We start from the raw sequence: 19,391 nt of genomic DNA on the forward strand, positions 1-19,391 counted from the left end.
GTTATTTGTATCTGGCTTCGGGCTGCTTTCTGTTTTGAAGTTCTGTGCTCCACTGGAATAATTTCTGAGTAGACACACACGAAAGATTCACTCTGCACATCTGTTTTATTTTGGTAACTTTGAAAATGGCTCCCCTCCTCCAAAAAACACACACATTTTTGTTTTAACGTAGAAGCTACCCTGAGAGTCTTTTCTAAGACTGAAAAGTGTGTTAGGTATAGGCTAAATTAATAAATGGTTAAATAAATAAATGCATTTGATTTATTAAATGTATACCCCACTTTCCCTCTAAGGGACTCAAAGCCATACATGTGATCCCTCCATTTTTATTGTCACAGTAACTCTGTGGTATCTAGGCAGAGAGATGACTGGCCCTATTGACTTCATGACTGAGTGAGGATTTAAAACTCCCCAGTGGTTCTGTCTCCCAGTTTCTCAGCCTGCAGCCGGCCAGTTGCTAGCTGCCAGCTTCTAGCTAACATAGTTCTCAGCTCTGTCCTTTGCCCTTCTAACTACCAAAGATTCTAGATTCAGGGAGGTAGCCGTGTTGGTCTGACGCAGTCGGCATAAATAAATAATAATAATAAAAAATCAGTAGCACCTTAGAGACCAACTAAGTTTGTTCTGGGTATAAGCTTTCGTGTGAATGCACACTTCTTCAGATACACTGAAACAGAAGTCACCAGACCCTTATATATAGTGGGAGGGTGGGGTGGGGTTTTTCTCTGAAGGGTAGTAGGAGAAGGGTGATTGACTCAATGGGTATGGTAAACCTGCTTACGACTGTTAACGACTGCAATGGATGGATCAAACCTATCCATTCTTAAGGAAATCAGCCCTGAGTGCTCACTGGAAGGACAGATCATGAAGCTGAGGCTCCAATACTTTGGCCACCTCATGAGAAGAGAAGACTCCCTGGAAAAGACCCTGATGTTGGGAAAGATGGAGGGCACAAGGAGAAGGGGACGACAGAGGACGAGATGGTTGGACAGTGTTCTCGAAGCTACCAGCGTGAGTTTGACCAAACTGCGGGAGGCAGTGGAAGGCAGGAGGGCCTGGTGTGCTCTGGTCCATGGGGTCACAAAGAGTCGGACACGGCTAAATGACTAAAGAACAACAACAGCAGCTGCAATTAGTCCTGCAGGAAAAAGCAAGTGATAGTATGCAGATGACCAAAAATAGCTTTAGCATATGTCTCATTATCTGCAAACAGGTTTACCATGCACATGAAAGCTTATACTCAGAACAAACTTAGTTGGTCTCTAAGGTGCTACTAAACAATTTTTTTATTTTTTTTAAATTTATTTTAACTACCAGAAAGTTGAGGAAGGGGCCCCCACCCTTTTGTTATCTGGCACAGAGACACTTCCTTTGTTACCTTAATGGCCCCTACTTAGAGGGCCATTACCTCACCAGGAAGCTTGCCTGATTATTCCAGGAATTAAATCCCATCTGGATCCAGGAATTAGAAGGGGGCTCAAGCATACAGCCTACATCTCCCCACACACACCTCATAACACTATAAACAAGTGCCTTTAGCGACCCAGTGAAGGATTTGCCCATCTACCTGGATGTTAGTGCTACCACCTTTGCCTCCTAGTTGTAAGGAGGCAGTTGGGTGTTTGGTTTCCCAGCTTGGAAGAGAAGGAGGTGGCAACAGCAACTAGGCAGAAGCAAAGTAGACCCATTAGCATTTGCTTTGCTGTTTAATATTAAACCCAGAGCTCACAGCAGAGTGTGCTGCCTGTATAGTGTCATGATTCCAGCCTCTTGTTAAGCAGACTTGATGGCTTAAACGTTTGGTGTAGATGTAAAGTTCATTCTCTGTAAACGGTATAGCAACGAAACCAGATTTGCTGGCTGCAGTCCTTTGCCTACGTACCTGGAAGTTTGCCCCATTGAACACAGTGGGACTTACTTTCAAGTAAACATGCACAGGGTTGCATAGATAATTGCCACAGTCTTTATTTTAAAACACACACACACATACAATTGTGAATTGAGCCATCAGACCTCAGGAAATATCTTCACTTGCTGCGAAAGGGTTCACTGGGGACGCCTCTTGATGAAGCCTCCCGTTTGAGACTGTTCTTCCTTGGGTGGCGTGCCTACTAATTGACGCATAACAACAGCAAGCGAGCGTTCTCTAATAGGACTGGATAAAACAAAACAAGAGCTGTCACCGTGGAATGGCCCAAAATCATTGAATAAAGCAAGGAACGGAACTGCATATGGGGAAGAATGAAAAACAGATACATGATACAATCAGATGCAAACATTAAAAGATGCTCAGTAAGATGTAAAGTTGGGAAGTAGTTTTTTTGTTGTTGCCTCCCCGGTTTATGATTTGCATATTTCTTTTCTTTGCTAATTTTAATGGTCAGGGAAGGCGAACTGAAGAATTTAACGACAACAAACATGTATCTTAAATGCACAGCGGGGCTGCAAGGTCTGCGAGCACACGCGCTGAGCCCTGTCCGTGGAGCCTACCCTCCCCCAAAAGAATGAGAGGAGAGACCAAAGTATGGGTTCAAATTGGCCACAACTTGATTCAACTTAAGAATGTGGGAAACTTGGCCTTGGCCTTGGCATGTAACCCTCTCAGCCTGACTGGGATTGAGGATGTGCAGGGCAATGAGGTGCAGTAGGAGGGGATTGTAAAGCACGAATTTACACAGCTTGCCCTCCCACTTTACCTTGGCCGGGAGTTTGACCTACATGCCGCTGCTCTAGGGCCAGGGACTCCTGCAATCAACCCTTTAATGGGCCATGTATCCCCTCCCCAGCGCCGCCATCACCAAAAACAAAAGGCCACCATGCGGCCTAAAGCAAAGCCGGGCCCGGCAAAGCGCTCCACGGTGAACGGCGGCAACGGAGGGGCCTTGCGCTCCCTCCCAAGTGCCACCGCTGCTGAAAACAACAAAAATGCTGGTAAACAGCCTGTAGCTGGGGCACACACCGCCCTCTTGGGCCTGGCGAAGCGCCCAGCCAACAAAAGAAACCAAAATTACTTACCTCAACCTGGCTGCTCACAGGAACACATCATGAACCTGGAAGAGGAGGAAACAGAGTAAGGTTTGGCCAAAGGGGTCAGCCTCTTTTCCCTTAGCCCTCACCCTACCCCCAGCCATACATCCATTTGTTGGGATACTGCCAGGGAGACAAAGTCCATCATGGCCCCAAGCCGTCTGCCGGACGATCCATCGATCTCCCGTAGGCACGCAGTATCAGCAATTAGCAACATGAGTTTCTAGAAGATTTCTTGCCACATTCCAGAGCTCATGCACACTCTATCAGCAGATAGTCACAGCAAAAGTCGCACTCAGGAGAGCATTATTTACAAGTTTTATTCAGCGTTGATCAGAACAAAGAAAAACATGACTGCCTGCTTTAGTGTCTACGACACAGAGAGAGAAAAGGAAAGCAACAGAAAACATAAACATCCTGTGAACAGGAAATACGCAGACTCTGACTCACAAAGCCTGCTCCCTTTTAAGGTGGAACGGAAATATCCTAACACCATTGTCCTCCCAGGCCGGGGGCGGGATGAGGCCACCCTAAAGCAGGTGGGAGGCAACCAAGCAGGTAAGCCCGCTCAGTGTCGCAAACCCCGCCCACCTGTTGGGAAGGAAATTGGACGGAAGTTCTCATATAATCCTCCACACCCCCACACCTTTCTGATATAGCTAAGCGTTCAGAGGGATTGAGTAGTGGAAGTTTCAGTACACTGTTTCCATACTTCATGGCAATGTTCATCTACCAAAGTATACAAGCCCATTTCTCAGAGCATGAATTACTGCCCTCTGCATCTGGCCTTGCGGGCTCTTTATAACTGTGTGCATGCCAGTTTGATTTCCTGGTTTAATCAAGAACTCTAACTAGCCCTGTACACCTGCTTAGGAACTGGAATGGACGTGACATGGGAGAATAATATAGGGTTCTAAGCACCACCATTCCGATAGGCACCTGGTGCTTGCCATTCCTTTTGTAGCCAAAGAGGCACCACCTACACACAAGATAAGCTTGATGTTTGCAGAAGTACAAAACGAAACATCTTTTAGAAATAAAGAAAAAACAACTCTAAGAGGAGGAAAACAACCAAAGGCGGACCAAGTGATGTGTGCTCAGGGCCCAGAATGGATGTTAGGTTCATTAATAATATGCCACTGCATACCTTGGTTTTCCTTAATTAATTACGCGTGTGGGGAGGGAGGGGGTTCTTACTGGGAAGATGAAGAAGATACCGGTAATTTCTTTGTTCCCTCTCATACACATGTGGCTTTCTTTCTCGAGCTCCAAACCAAAGGTATGTGTGTGTTGAATTTCAGACTAAAGGCCCATCTCATCCAATTGGTTGTGAATTGGTGCCCAGTGCAAACCTTTCAAGACTAGTGTCATTCGTATATGTATATGTATATGTATATGTATATGTATATGTATATGTCTAGCCAGAGATAGCCACCAGCAGCATCACTGCCAATTCATTAACAAGTTCTATTCAGTGTGTTAATATTGACATTTTAAAACCCTAAATGACTGGGGTCCTCAAATATCTGAAGCAGTTCCTCCTCCCATGTCCACGTGTCCAGATAATTAAGATTTGCAGGGGAGGCCCTGCTGCCCCTACTGCTGCCACTGTCTGTGGTTTGGGGGGCAGTGGACAGGGCCTTCTCTGTGGTGGCTCCCAGCTTGCAGAAAGACCTCCCTTCTGTAGTGCATTTTTGAACCTTCACTTTACAGTGGTGCCTCGCAAGACGAAATTAATTCGTTCCGCGAGTTTTGTCGTCTTGCGATTTTTTTCGTCTTGCGAAGCACGGTGTCGGGAAAGTTTTGGAAAAGCTTCAAAAATCACCAAAGTCTTTAAAAACCTCAAAAAAGGCTACCACACCGCGTTCTATGAGTTGCTCCTCGAAGTCAAGTCGCAACTGTATTAACGGTGTTAAGAAAAAGGAAACAAACTTGCAAGACGTTTCCGTCTTGCAAAGCAAGCCCATAGGGAAAATCGTCTTGCGAAGCAGCTCAAAAAACAAAAAACCCTTTCGTCTAGCGAGTTTTTTGTCTTGCGAGGCGTTCCTCTTGCGAGGTACCACTGTATTCTGTTTGACAGTTTGTCAAGATACGCCTCTTTACCCAGATTCTCTGCATGGCTATGCACTGCAATTCTGGTTTGGAGTTTTCTTGTTCTGTTGTTGCTGTTGTTACTGTTATTTTGATTTGATTTTATGGTTTTAGTGTATATTGTACTTATTTGGATTGTGATATTTGTTACCTGTCCTGGGTGTCAGGTGAAAGGTGCGAGCTGTGAGTACAAATAAATAAAAGAGCAAAACAGAATAAATTAACTTTTTTTAAAAAGCTAATATTACTAAAAAGAGCATATAGCCCCCCAAAACACATTTCAGAATAGCACATAAAACAGACCCAGCATGCTCTTCCCCTGTTCACAGTGTGAACAGATGGGCCTTGCATGGATTCCAGAAAGTTTCCCAGAAACAGCAGTTCTTTTAAGAAGCCAGTTATCTCCCATTCCTAATAATTTAGCTGCTGTCAGGTACCATTTCCCCTCACATGCACAAAACTTCAGATTGATATTTATTTACTTGTTTTTACATTCACATTCCACCTTTCCTTCAATAAGTTCCAGGTGGTGCTCATGGTTCTGCTCCTCCTTGTTTTATCCCCCAAACGGCCTGGTGCTCTTAGTTTTACTAATCATAAGTAACATACAGTGGTACCTTGGGTTACAGACGCTTCAGGTTACAGACTCCGCTAGCCCAGAAATAGTACCTTGGGTTAAGAACTTTGCTTCAGGATGAGAACAGAAATCGTGTTCCAGTGCGTTGGCAGCGGGAGGCCCCATTAGCTAAAGTGGTACCTCAGGTTAAGAACAGTTTCAGGTTAAGAATGGACCTTTGGAACGAATTAAGTTCGTAACCAGAGGTACCACTGTATTTCTAATTCTGTGGTTCCATGATAACATGGGGTAGGGGTGCAGGAGGTCCCCAGTGTTAAGTTTTGTCCAAGTTACCTTCCATGTGAGCTCAAGGCTTGTATCAGAACAAGGCCATGTTGTTGAATGCAATGCAGTGGTGAATCCCCAAGTTCTGCACAAGTCCATGTGGCCTCAAGGTATCAGAAGACTTTGGCAAAAGGGACAGTAATACTTCCAGTAAGGTGCTACTGGAAGGATTTTGTTTGTTGGTTTCTTAGTAATACTCATACTTAGTGATACTCATACTTTGAGCCCACTGGGGCCAGACCAGTGGAGGAGATCAGCAGAAACACCAGCCCATTTTTAGATTGGAGAGACTCTTCTTCCCAGCTCCAGAGCAAACTCTGTGGTCACTCAGACTGAAAAGGGACTGAAAATGCACCAGGGTTTGATGGTCTTTCTGTTGTTGTTTAGTCGTTTAGTCATGTCCAACTCTTCGTGACCCCATGGACCAGAGCACACCAGGCACTCCTGTCTTCCACTGCCTCCCGCAGTTTGGTCAAACTCATGTTTGTAGCTTCGAGAACACTGTCCAGCCATCTCGTCCTCTGTCGTCCCCTTCTCCTTGTGCCCTCCATCTTTCCCAGCATCAGGGTCTTTTCCAGGGAGTCTTCTCTTCTCATGAGGTGGCCAAAGTATTGGAGCCTCAGCTTCACGATCTTTCCTTCCAGTGAGCACTCAGGGCTGATTTCCTTAAGAATGGAGAGGTTTGATCTTCTTGCAGTCCACGGGACTCTCAAGAGTCTCCTCCAGCACCATAATTCAAAAGCATAAATTCTTCGGCGATCAGCCTTTTTTATGGTCCAGCTCTCACTTCCATACATCACTACTGGGAAAACCATAGCTTTAACTATATGGACCTTTGTTGGCAAGGTGATGTCTCTGCTTTTTAAGATGCTGTCTAAGATGGTCTTTAGCTGCCACTAATTATGAACCTCATGCTGAAATATTCCCAGGTAACCTGGGATTTTTGCATAGACTTTGTGTCATGGAACTTCAATAACGTCACCAGTCTTAAATTGGGGCCATACCTTGCAAGGTGGGTGATGATTATATGGCAACATATGAAGAACTGCCGTAGTGTTTTCCTGTTCTTAATGTTGAGGGACTTGGATGAGTATAGCAATATGGAACAGGTCCATGTGAAATAATAAAAGTGGTGGAGAAAGTGGCTAAGTTGTGCCGAAACCTCTTTCACTAATAAATTTTATTTATTGGGTATAGCAAAAAATTGAAATAAACGTGCTACTTTATTTATGTTTCTCCCAACTGACATTTTTGTCAGTGGGAAAATTTGAACCAAATGGGTTCATACCTATTTAATTACTCTAAGCTCATCACATTGGGCAGGGGATCAGAGCTCCCTTTGGAGTAGAAAGGACCTCGTAGAAAGTAAATAATTTACAAAACTTTGGATTTTGAAGCTTAAAAAAAAAAAGTTGTACTGTTTAGCCGCCAAAATGTCTGGTGGGTATGATGGTAATCCTGTCCTCCTAATTATTTTCTTTTGCCTATTACCTTTAAATTTTTTAGTATCGTTACTGGTGACATAAAAAAATAACCTAGGAACTCCCTTAAAAACAGATATATATGTGATACTTAAACTGTGAAAGTGTGGAAATAGATGGCTCATTTATAAATTTCACTATGTGTGTGTGTGTGTGTGTGTGAGAGAGAGAGAGAGAGAGAGAGAGAAAGAAAGAGACTTAAGTTCTTCTAAATTTGCTAAGGAAGCAAGTCTTGGAAGTTAGTAGATTTCATTAACTAGCTGGTGACAATTAGCAATTACTCTATACTGTTTGGTAGCCTAGCTTGACTATAGGACCTATGTCTGTAGAACGATAGGCATTTAATATGTGCTAGAATTTGTCAGTAGTCTCTGACACTTATCTCCTTCAGTTTTTGTTTCAACTATCACTGCAGATAAATTCCAGTAAGTTTATTTTTCCCTGCTGTGCCTTAAACAATTATAACATTTTAAATGTAATCCTGAGATAATAGTATTGACTTGCTTCCCAGGGCAATAGGTACTTAAAGGCACTTTTCCTGATTTGAAGAGGGCTTGGCAAGGTAAAATATCAGATTTAGCAGAAAACTGTTTGGATTGGCAGGTGACCTTACAGTTCTCTTGAAGGTCTTTTGATAAAACAGATTATGTGCTTACAGCACGAGAAGATGCTTCTAGGTATAAAATAGCACAGTATATCGGATCATGTCCGCAGCACCACCAATTTCAGAACTTTGTGTTCATTTCTGCACTTGTATGGGGCCACCTTGATTTAGGGTTAACCCATTATAGGACAAGAATACCAAAAACATGTGTTGTCTGGCAACCTTGACCAGGAGTTCTCTCAAATTGTATTCTTTCTTTGGTGATCACTCGTAGCCGAATAAGATTGTCTTCCATAAACATGGTTTCAACAGTGAGTCCGTAAGTGACTGTGGAGGCCAATTCTGGATCCACACCTCCTTCCACAGTGGGGACCTAGGTTTCTGGACGGGAGTTGATCACGGTGAGGGTTTCCCAAGTGTGCCTTCCTCTTAGCACGTTTCTCCCTTGCGTCCTGAGTTTGAGCGTCTTCAAAACCCATGACACCTCTGGTAAAGCCTGTTCTCCAATTGGAGCGCTCGCAGGCCAGTGTTTCCCAGTTGTCAGTGTTCATACTACACTTTTTTTTAATGATTTGCCTTAAGAGATCACTCGCTGGATCATCACCTTGTCGTGGTAAGTGGGCTTGCATGTTCCTATGACCCTTGTGAGCGAAGCCTCAGGAGTTTCGTACTCCCAACAGGGTCAAATTGTGTGCACGTTGCTGTCAGAACCATGTGCACCGAGTTGTGCAAATTAACTGTGCCCCTTCAGATTTTTACCCAAGTGCCAGTGTGAGCTTTGGAGCAGGGCAGCTGTGTTCCATTAACTTCATCAGCCTTTGGAACTTGGCCCACTGAACTTAAAGGCAAAGTCTGGTCAGCTTGTCTCCAACACTGTTGCAGCTTTATCTGATGGTTGGATTCTTTAGATACACTCTTTTTTAGGAGAATTAGAGAGCAAATACAGGAGCGGCAAGAAGCAGGTAGATTGTTTTCCTTTGTGCTTGTACTTTTGACATCTTTTGTGGTTGCCTGAAGGTGTTCTGCATGCCAATTGGGTCTTGGCACCAAACTGTGGACTTGGCTAATGCGACACTTGAATCTTTTTGTTGGGTTAATTAATTCGGTGTCTTCACATTGTGTACATTTGTACATGTCACCAAGACCACCCTTTCAGTTACAGGAGCATCTCTGAAAATTGGCAGGGGTGTGTGTGTGTGTGTGTGTGTGTGTGTGTGTGTATATAATTGAGGACTCTGCTCCCTTTTAAAACAATGGTCAAATGTTGCTTCACATATGGTGCAAGAATAACTGGTGGCAAATGAGATCCTTGATTTCATTTAAATTGTATTCTGTCATAAGTCGTGTATAGTTTTCTCCCAGGGTTTAAGGTCAAATCTTGGGGAGAGGCAGCTTCATCCTAATTAGTTCCCCAGGCTTTTCACTTTTTTCCCCCTCCCTGAAACATAACTTTTTGGAGCCTATTTCCTGTACTATGCTCTTCTTCTTAATAAATGCACTTCTGGGTTTAGCAGCCTTTTCAGACCTATAAAAACCTCAAAATGTTCTAGTCTAGTGCATGAGAGAGGTTAGAGAGCGCTCCTGATATGATAGTCACTTCCCCACAATATTATATACACGGTTGGGGAAAACAAATTCAGATGTTAATCAGGTTTAATTGACAGCCCTTTTAAAAAAACAGCAACACATTTTCCAGACGAACTAGTCTTTGCTGTGTTAAATTTGTTACTCATAGGAAATTGCAGGTACTTCACACAGCAGCTGACATTTTAACAGTGACTGCTTTAGTTAACTCTTGGTTTTTCCCCACTCTGTTGCATGCTAAGCTTAGAAGTCAACTTGAATTTGAATATGCCTAAAATATAACAGACCTCCACAATTTGTGACCTGGAAGCAATTCATGCATTGTTGTTGTATTGGGTGCTTAGAATCATAGAATCATAGAGTTGGAAGAGACCACAAGGGCCATCGAGTCCAACCCCCTGCCAAGCAGGAACACCATCAGAGCACTCCTGACATATGGTTGTCAAGCCTCTGCTTAAAGACCTACAAAGAAGGAGACTCCACCACACTCCTTGGCAGCAAATTCCACTGTCGAACAGCTCTTACTGTCAGGAAGTTCTTCCTAATGTTTAGGTGGAATCTTCTTTCTTGTAGTTTGGATCCATTGCTCCGTGTCCGCTTCTCTGGAGCAGCAGAAAACAACCTTTCTCCCTCCTCTATGTGACATCCTTTTATATATTTGAACATGGGTATAACATCCTTTTATATATTTGAACTTGATAGCTTCTTTTGGTTTTTTCAGCCCCAGATCAATAAAGTTTGAAAGCCCTTGCAACAATCCACTATAACAGCTTGTGTTACTCACAATAGACTCTCCAGAATGCTCATCAATGAATTTCAGTCTACACTCTTTGCTATGCCAACAGGCAGAGAAGTAATAATCTTTTTGCTTCCCACTGTTTTCCGACTTTCGGTCATGATTGTGGAGCTATTTTTGTCTTAATGATAAAGGGAAATGTTTCGTTTTTTTCTCAGTGGGTAATTAACTAAAAACAAAGCTCGGGGTCCCATTTGTGGTTAGGGGACCAGTGGGTGGAAACAAGTCATCCACATACTGCATTGTAAAGTGATCCAGCAGACTAAACTGAAAGAGAATCTAGAATGTGTTTAATCTGTTCTGAATTTTGAATGGGGGAACAGCTAGATAAAGAACGTTGTCTCCCAGGGCAAACCTTCATTTTTATCCTTCCCTCCAACAGTAGCTTTGTAGTTATCAGCCTTATCTGAAAACATAATTCTTCTGCAACAGTGAGACCTACTTGAAATGCTAAAGTAAAGGACCCGTTCCTGAACAGAACACAGAAGCTCTGCTAATAGTTTTGTTGCTAATGGCACTTTAAAAAGAAAATGCACTCCAAACCATAACACAGCAGTATCTTGAGTTATTGTTTGGAAGGCAGTGTCCATCTGTCTTCATTCACGGGAAGAAGATAGCAAGTAAACAATCAAATAATGAGCAAAGCACCAGTGATGGAATGCTACCATCAGCTGAAATAATTGTGAATTTCACTATTGACCTCAGTAGGGCAAGGTTTTATCTAAGGGTGGTTGAAGAATGGGATATCGTGTCGCTGTTGGATTGCTCTTCCAGTTTCAAGAGCACTGAAAGCACAGCGCCTCTCCAGCAAGTGTGGACACTTCAACAAAACAAGCGAGGTTTCTTCTTTACTTAAAAATAAAAATAGGGGAAGAAGAAGGAGCACAGTTATAGGATTATTGCAGTTTTCTAGGATGGTTGGAACAAGTGCATGCATTTATTTAGGTTCAACATTTGTGTGTGCCACCCTACAGCCTATCAATCTCTTGGCAGCTTGCAATAAATAAGAAAACACTCCAGATACAAAATAACCCATTGCAAGCAATAGTAATCCAAAAAAAGCGAAACTCAGCTCAACCTCAAAGCTTAAACACATGTATGCATGACCAAGGCAAGATCTCCTCTTCCTACGTAGGAATGCAGCTGCTGTACCAAAGTAAGCTGATAACAGACACTCTTAGCCATCCAAAATTTAAGAGATGGTAGGTGGATTCCACTCTGCCCTGAGAAATACATAATATACCTTGCTTGAATTTCCCCCAGTTTATGCAATGCTACCAAAGTTTGTGCTGCCAGTGAAGGAAGCAAATTAAGGGGTGACCCCTCCCACCCCAATTGCTAGAGCTCAGTTGTTCAAATCAAGCTCTTTGCAAAGGTTTATTTCAAGTTGGATTGGGCCCAGGCTACTTGAAAGATCCGGTCTCCCTTTATGAAGCTGCCTGGGTGCTAAGATCCTCAGGTAAGCTCCTTCTCTTGGTCCCATCTACATCAGAGGCATGATTGGTGGTGAAACCAGAAAGCCTTTCTGTGCCTGTTCCCATATTGTGGATTTCTGCCTGCAGGCTAAGAGCTTCCTATTTAGACAGGCCTTTGAAAACTAAGGTGTACATGATGCTGACTGCTGGGCTGATGTCAGGGCAAACTGTATTTTAATACTGGTTCCAAGTGTGTTCTGGTTTATTTTAATTTGTCTGTTTTTATTACTTTGTATTTTACAACAGTGTTTTGAAACGTTGCAAGCCACCTTGAGTTCCATCTTGGGAGAAATAGACAAAAGAATGAGTCAGTTAAAAAGAAAAACACTTTGCAAGTGGTCCATTTCAAGGATGTAATTGTTAAGCTATAATTCTGTGCTCTCTGATAGTAAGTCGCATTGCATTCAGTGGGACCCATGAATCATTATGCATAGGATTGGGATGTTTGAGACAAAAACTAAAGTAAGTCTTTTACCATTGCATTGCAATGCAATGTTCTCAGCTCATCAGCTGCAAAAGACACAATTCTGCTGTTCACAATTGTGGCTTTTTATTTTACACTTCTGAATGTGATATGAATTTAGGAAATGATGGAAATATCTGACTTCCTGCCCCCTATAAAAATAAAATCTAAATCAGGTTTTTAATGGATCAGAGAGAAGACGTCACAAGATGGAGGGGGACAATGGGAGAGGGTAAGCAAAATATATATACTTAAAGCCATACTACGCTCTTAAGACCTGTGTGCAGTAAAGGAGGCAATCAGCCGATGATTTCTTAGTTATGGGATTGCTGCATGCAAGCAGGGGAGAAAGTTCTTCTATGGATTTTGAAATATTGGCAAGCGTGCATATAGCAGGGACTGTCATCAGTCATTTTTCTGGTAGTAAACCTCATACCAACATGAGATTTTCTAATTAGGGCTTGAGAACTCAGGCTTTCAGTTGCATATAAGAAAGAAGTGACTGTAAGCACATGTGACCACAGAACTAAGTAAAAACAGGAATGTCGTATCTGTTCCTGCTTAGATAGTATATTTCCCCCTGTCCTCCTAACATTCTGTTCTTCAGTTTGGTGTTCCTGTAATGGAAGAGAAGGGAATGGAATGCAAAGAGGAGAGACATTCCATGTAACATTTGGTTTGAATTTACATACACTAAAATGAGTTGCATGTTTTGATTCTAGAGCTGTTCCGTTCCAACCGCAAAAAACCCCCACGTTTGCTGCTTTGTAAACCTAGTGTTTCATGCGTTGCTTATGTGTCTCTGGTTCATTACTTTGTCATAATGGATAAGAGTTTAAGGAGACAAAATATGGGAGTCAAACAGAAATTTACCTGGCTGCCACATGACTCCATGTACCTCCGAGCACAATTTAAAGTGTTGGTGCTGACCTTTAAAGCCCTAAACGGCCTCGGCCCAATGTAGCTTAGGCTTGGACTCTCTTACATGTGCGGAAAGTGTGTGTGTGTGGGGGGGGAGATGGGTGGATCTCCCCCCTCCCCAGTGGTGTAGTCACAATCCAATTCACCCTCAAGGGACTGGTTGTAACTCTGGAAAACCAACCAACCACTGTCTTGGCAAAAGAGAGAGATTATAATTTCCACTCTCTGTTACAACATGCAGTATGTTTGCTCAGAGATTCCACTGGGTTCAAGGGCAGGGGTGGAGGAAGCGGGGTGCGGTGGGGGTGGTCTGACCCGGGTGTCATCACTGAGGGGGGTGACAAAATGCCGGGAAGCAGTTACCGTGGGGGCTTGCAGCGCTTGTCACTCCTGGGAGTGACACGTTGGCTTGGTCGCCTGCAGGCTCCGCACTGTCCCAAATGGTCTGCCCGCCGCCTCCCCCCCCCCAGCTGTAGGGTGGCTGAGTGGGAGGAGGCAGGCAGATTCGGAGGCCCCAGGGAGCGTCCTGCCCTGGCTGGCCCCGCCCCTGGGCGCAGGGCACACGCACCACCCCTGGCACCCAATTGGCTTGCTCCGCCGCTGTTCAAGGGGGGTTCTGTTTACCTCCGTAAGTGTGCATAGGATTGTAGCTGGAGCGCACATAAAAAAAGTTAAATCTATTTGAATTAGTTGGACTTCCAAGCAAACATGCTAATGACTGAACCATAAGAGCATAATTTAGATTTCCAGCATACCTTCAAAGTGTCCCGATTTTAAAGGGATTGTCCTCGAATTCTGAAAGCCATCCTAGCTTCTGATTTGATTCTGTCATGTCCCTGTTTCCCCCGCCAGTGCTGGTAGTCATCCCGGTTATCTGGATAACCTACCTATCCAAATATCAGCTGCTCTTTTCTAGGACTAGATTGAATAGCTTTCCTTTGGTCGTACTGGGTGTCTGTTTGGGGGCTACAACATAGCTTGTTTCTGTTCTTAATTAGTTTATATAAATACCATCCATGTATCTTAGAAATTGTATGTTTTCCCCATTTTAATTTGCTTTTACTGGACTTGTATAATAAAATTTGTGCTTTTTTATAATGGCTTCAGCTAGAGAAATTAAGATTTTAGAATATATTAGCAGTCTGAAAACATACTACTGTTGGTGGCACAGCTTTGAATTGTTTAAAATTTCCAGAGTTATATATTTTGGGAGTAATAGACAGATATTCAAATACTGACGAGTTGCTTCTATGCATGTTCAGTGTTTAGAAATGGAACTCGAGGCCTGGTTTTATTCTTGCCGAGTATTTGATTAGGTCTGACTAGTACTTTCCCTGCCCAGTAGTGGTACCATTCCTTTTTTTTCCCTTTTTGCCGTGCATATGATGTGTTGTTTGTTGAAGCTTGGAATACTGAATCAAGCTCCATATGAGTGTTGGTAATGGTTTTATTAACACGGTTTGATGCTGCTCCCAGCCAGTGCTCTAAATCACCAGTCTGCAGCTGAGTTTCTCATAGAGCAAGTGAAGATGGGTAGCAGGACGTCCAGAGGCGTGGCTGCACTTCAGAGGACGGTGCAACATTATTCACTCGCTCTGAAATTCAATAGAACACAGCCATCAGGCTTCCCAGGCTCTTCCTCTGCAGATTCTTCCCTGTGCTAGCTATCGCCATCAAGGTTTTTTGCTGCACGCTAAGGGGAAGGAGAATTGTGGCTGCCTGGAGATTTGGCCTGTCTAATAGTGCAGGCTGTATCCTTAAATGAGAAACGAGTGACCCATTGTTTAACGTGCCCCCTTCCCCCCCTTCCCCACAAAAAAACCTGGAAATGCATTACTAAAAGAGAACAAATGGCATGAAAAATGCATGTGCTAATTTATGTATAAATAATGACTCTATATTAACTAGGTATACATCACTAAGAGTCACATAAAAATTGCACATGCTACTTTATTTATGTATAAATAATGTCTGTGTTTTAAATATAAATTCATCTCACCCTGCTGGAGACTGTTTGCAGTCTAGATGCTAACTGTGGTCAAGGCTCCTGCTCTCCTTTATAGTTTTTTTGTTTTATTTTTAATCTTTAAACAAAACATGGACAGGACAGATCTTCAAATAGAGGAAATCTCCATCATATACTGTCCTATGCAAAGCTGGACGCATGCTCATGCTACTGTATTTGTGTGTCCATCAGGGCGGGGAACCTGTTGCCCTCCAGTTTGGACTCCAACTCCCATCATCCCCAAACAGTATCACCAGTGATCAGGAATGATGGGAGCTGGAGTCTAGCAGCATCTTAAGGACTACGAGATCCCCATTTCTCCCAAGGATAAACACTTGTAGTCGGCCATTTTGCAGACATAACTATTGTGTACGTGTAATTGTACGCACACAATATATGCGACAGGACAGGAGATACCTTACAGCAAATGGGGGTTGCGTTTTGCTTTTCAGGTTGCAAAAAAACTTTATTGCTTTTTTAATTACGATTCTCTGTGTGTCTGATTTTAATATCTGTTGCCCAACAATAGAGCAAATGGGATTCCGGTAAAAATCCATCACAATAAAAGTAGCTACGACTGCTTTCCGTCCCGATAATTTGTTTTCTACAGTTACTTGGGGGGGGGGGGGGTTTGGACCTTAGCAAAAAAGAAAAAGAAAAATGCTATCCATTTTTTTAAAAGAATCCCACAAAGACTTTCTTTTTAAAGCCCAGGCTGCTGAAATTAAGTTTTGAGATATCACTGACCAAGAGGATATGTTTCTTGAATGAGCTGAGAACCAAAGGAAATTATTTCAGGGTTTAAAATCCTTTTATTTCCTCTGTGAACGATATCTACGCAGCTGAAACTAACCACTCCAGCTGGATCTCAGCCAAACTTTATGGGAACTGAGATTAGGAAGCCTGTATGGTCAAAACAGCCATTGAACAAATTGCTTCCAGTTTAAAGTTTCACATTTCCTGATAAATGCTATGACTCTTGACCTGTTTTTACCCCCCCCCCCACACACGGGTATCTGACCTGCAAGTCAGATGGTGTTTTTTATCCTCTCCTGATCTCTGCAGGAATCTCACAACTACTGTAATGTTTAGCCGCGATGCAAGATAAAGTAGTGGAGGGCATTAAAAATATTAACGGGAGGCAGTTTTGCTCTTAAAACAAACTGAACTTTCTCATTTTTTAATTGCTTGTTCTACCAGACATGAAGCAATTTTGTTTTCCTGCTGGAGAAACTTCATATTTGGAAGAATTAACACACAACCCTGTTTACCTGCTTCATGTGGCATTTTAAAACTGCTGAGAGGATAGGAAGCAAAAATACATTGATAGTAAAAAAAAAAAATTGTTAATTCAATTTGGAGGTTGTAAAGAGCTTATGGTATGGCCGTCAGAGGCCAATGGCACTTCCCAGTGGTGGGATATGGCCTGGGGTGGAGATGGGGTACATGGTAAACAGAAAGATGGGTTGGAAGAGAGACAGGGAGAGAGAGTGCTATGCAGTCTTGCAAAGTTGCAAACCACCCACCATAATAATAATAATAATAATAATAATTTTTATTTATACCCCGCCCTCCCCAGCCAAGGCCGGGCTCAGAGCGGTTTACAAGCAATAATAAAAACAAGTTGAATGATTACAACTTAAAAACAAAATTAAAATACAACATTAAAATATTGAAACATTAAAATATTAAAATGTAGCCTCATCGCAGGAGGAGAAAGGAAAAGAAAAAAGAAAGAGGGAGGGAGGGAATCAAATTGGCTCCAAGCCAAAGGCCAGGCGGAACAACTCTGTCTTACAGGCCCTGCGGAAAGAAATCAGATCCTGCAGGGCCCTGGTCTCATGAGGCAGAGCGTTCCACCAGGCGGGAGCCAGTGTTGAGAAGGCCCTGGCTCTGGTTGAAGCCAATCTAACTTCCGTTGGGCCCAGGACCACTAGGGTGTTGCTAATTATGGACCTTGAGGCTCTCCGTGGGGCATACCGGGAGAGGCGGTCCCAAAGGTCCATGAGCTCTGGCCCTGCCCAGCAGTGGCATGAACACCCCAACAGCTTGCCTCCAGAAGAATGCAGTCCTTGCCAGAGAAAAGGTCCCTCACCTCTGATGTGGCTTGTTTGAAATCATCAGAACATTACGAAGAAGACTTGTTCAGAAAGCATTTCTTTGATGTGTTAGGGTCATTCCACGCCAAATGGTTAGCCCATTCAACAACAGAAGTATGATACACGTGTTAGTTTTGGTTTGCGCGCTATGACTTATCGAACCTACCGGGAATAAAATGACAAAAATTCATTTTGAATGGTTGGTGACCCTTTTCTGTGGCACTTAATACCATTTTTATACCTTGTTTTGAAAGAGAGCACAATGAACTTTATTTTGATACCAAAATAAGCCCAGTCGGTTGGAAAATAAGTGAAACAGGAGGTTTTTTCTAAACTGATGCAGAAATTGCATTAGCCTAAATCACGTGAAAATTGAAACATTAATTTGAGGTTATCTCATAGCTATCTACACATAAAAAAGAATGGAAGAAAATCATAGTCAATATTAAAATCAGGTGATTTGGTGTGGAATGACCCGTTATCATTCCCTGTGCTGGAAGCTTTTGGTGCAGGATCTGCTTTCAAGCAGTCCATCTCAGATAAACACACTGACTATTCTGCCCCTGTTTCTTCCAAGAACACATCCTCCCAGCTCCTTGTTTTCCTGGTCAGCTGTAGCGAACCCTTATGTCTTCTGCCCTACCTTAGTGTCTGCCACCTATTAGGAGTAAATATTCTGGCCTTTCTTTGTCTATGGTGTGAAAAAATAATGGTCATTTGAATGTAACCCAAGTGGTAAAATAATGTTTTCCTTCTATAGACCAGGTTTGGGAAACATTGCTCTAACATGGCCAAACTTGGCCCTCCATCTGTTTTTGGGACTACAATTCCCATAATCCCTCACCACTGGTCCTGTTAGCTAGGGGTGATGGGAGTTGTAGTCCCAAAACAGCTGGAGGGCCAAGTTTGGCCATGCGTGCTCTAGGCTTACATGGAGGGAGGCCGTAAGGAAGCCATTTTTATTCCTCAGTACAATTTGTTCATTTGTTTTGCTCTCTCTTTTTTGTTTTGTTTTTGTTTTCTTTTTTGTCTCCCTCAAGGATGATAACTTTTCTGGTAATTATTGAACCATAGAACTCAATCGCACAACCAGTGAGTCCCATGACCAAAATATGCATGGAATGCTCAGAAGTTGTGAAAGCACAGGGGAGATGAATTTGTTGTAGTGGGATTGTCGGTTCACTTTGTTGTTCACCATTATCTGTATTCAGCAGGTAAGAAGGTGAGCCTGTTTTAGTGAATTTAAGCAAATGTCAGGCTGGTCGATATAACTGCCTTAGCATTTCTGGCTAGCCTAGTTTCCCTGCCAGTGTTCTGTTGTTCCTTAGAGTATAGCACAGTATGTATTTGTATGTTATTTCTGCAATAACTCCAGGGAGTGGTTTCTTCTTTTCATCTGGGAACTCATATCCTGGTGTAATAAATCTCATTAGCAAGAGCGTCTTCTTTATAGCCGTTCTAAACTTTGCATTTTATAATTTAATCTCAGTGCAGTTCCTTATTGCTACCTTAGGTCCCCAAGCACCGCTCTAATTAATTCTTCTTCTTTCCCCCCTTTTCTTTGTCTTTTTATTTTAGGTATAATGAATTTAAATCTTCTCCTTGATATTTGCTTAGCCCAACATGCAAATGCTTTCATGAATGGGATTCTCCCTAATTTTTGTTCCGGTGTATTGTCTTATTTAATTATTATTTATTTCATAAAATGTACACACCGCTTGATTGTTAAAAAAACCAAAAACAATTCTGAAGCAGTTTAAAAAAAGATAAAACAATAAAACCGAGGGGGGGAAATACAGCCATATTTTTAAATGTACAAAGGTTATAATACTAAAATAGATTAAAATTGCCTCAACTTCCTAAGCACCTGCATAGTCTTGCCTAAACAAGAATGTTTTTAGCAGGTACTGAAAAGAGTCCAGTGAAGGCGCTTGCTTGATCTTA

The 19,391-nt window shown here is 42.7% G+C and overlaps 1 protein-coding gene and 1 long non-coding RNA gene across 11 annotated transcripts in view; one reads left to right on the plus strand and one right to left on the minus strand.

The window, feature by feature from the left end:
- Window positions 1-19,391, plus strand: part of RBMS3 (RNA binding motif single stranded interacting protein 3) — a gene marked incomplete at its 3' end in the record, with an annotated part of 764,091 nt that overhangs the window by 437,451 nt on the left and 307,249 nt on the right. The window lies entirely within an intron of this gene.
- On the minus strand, window positions 1,950-3,936 carry LOC308459545. Of its 2 annotated transcripts, none has more exons than XR_013978109.1 (3): window positions 3,619-3,936; window positions 3,016-3,050; window positions 1,950-2,225 (listed from the first exon to the last, which is right to left on the minus strand). It is a non-coding gene; the product is annotated as an uncharacterized lncRNA (long non-coding RNA). The 2 variants fall into 2 exon arrangements; XR_013978110.1 differs by having other exon boundaries at window positions 1,950-2,155; window positions 3,619-3,922.

The sequence above is a fragment of the Podarcis pityusensis genome (genome assembly GCF_964106645.2).
Source record: "Podarcis pityusensis genome assembly, chromosome: 12".
NCBI lineage: Eukaryota > Metazoa > Chordata > Lepidosauria > Squamata > Lacertidae > Podarcis > Podarcis pityusensis.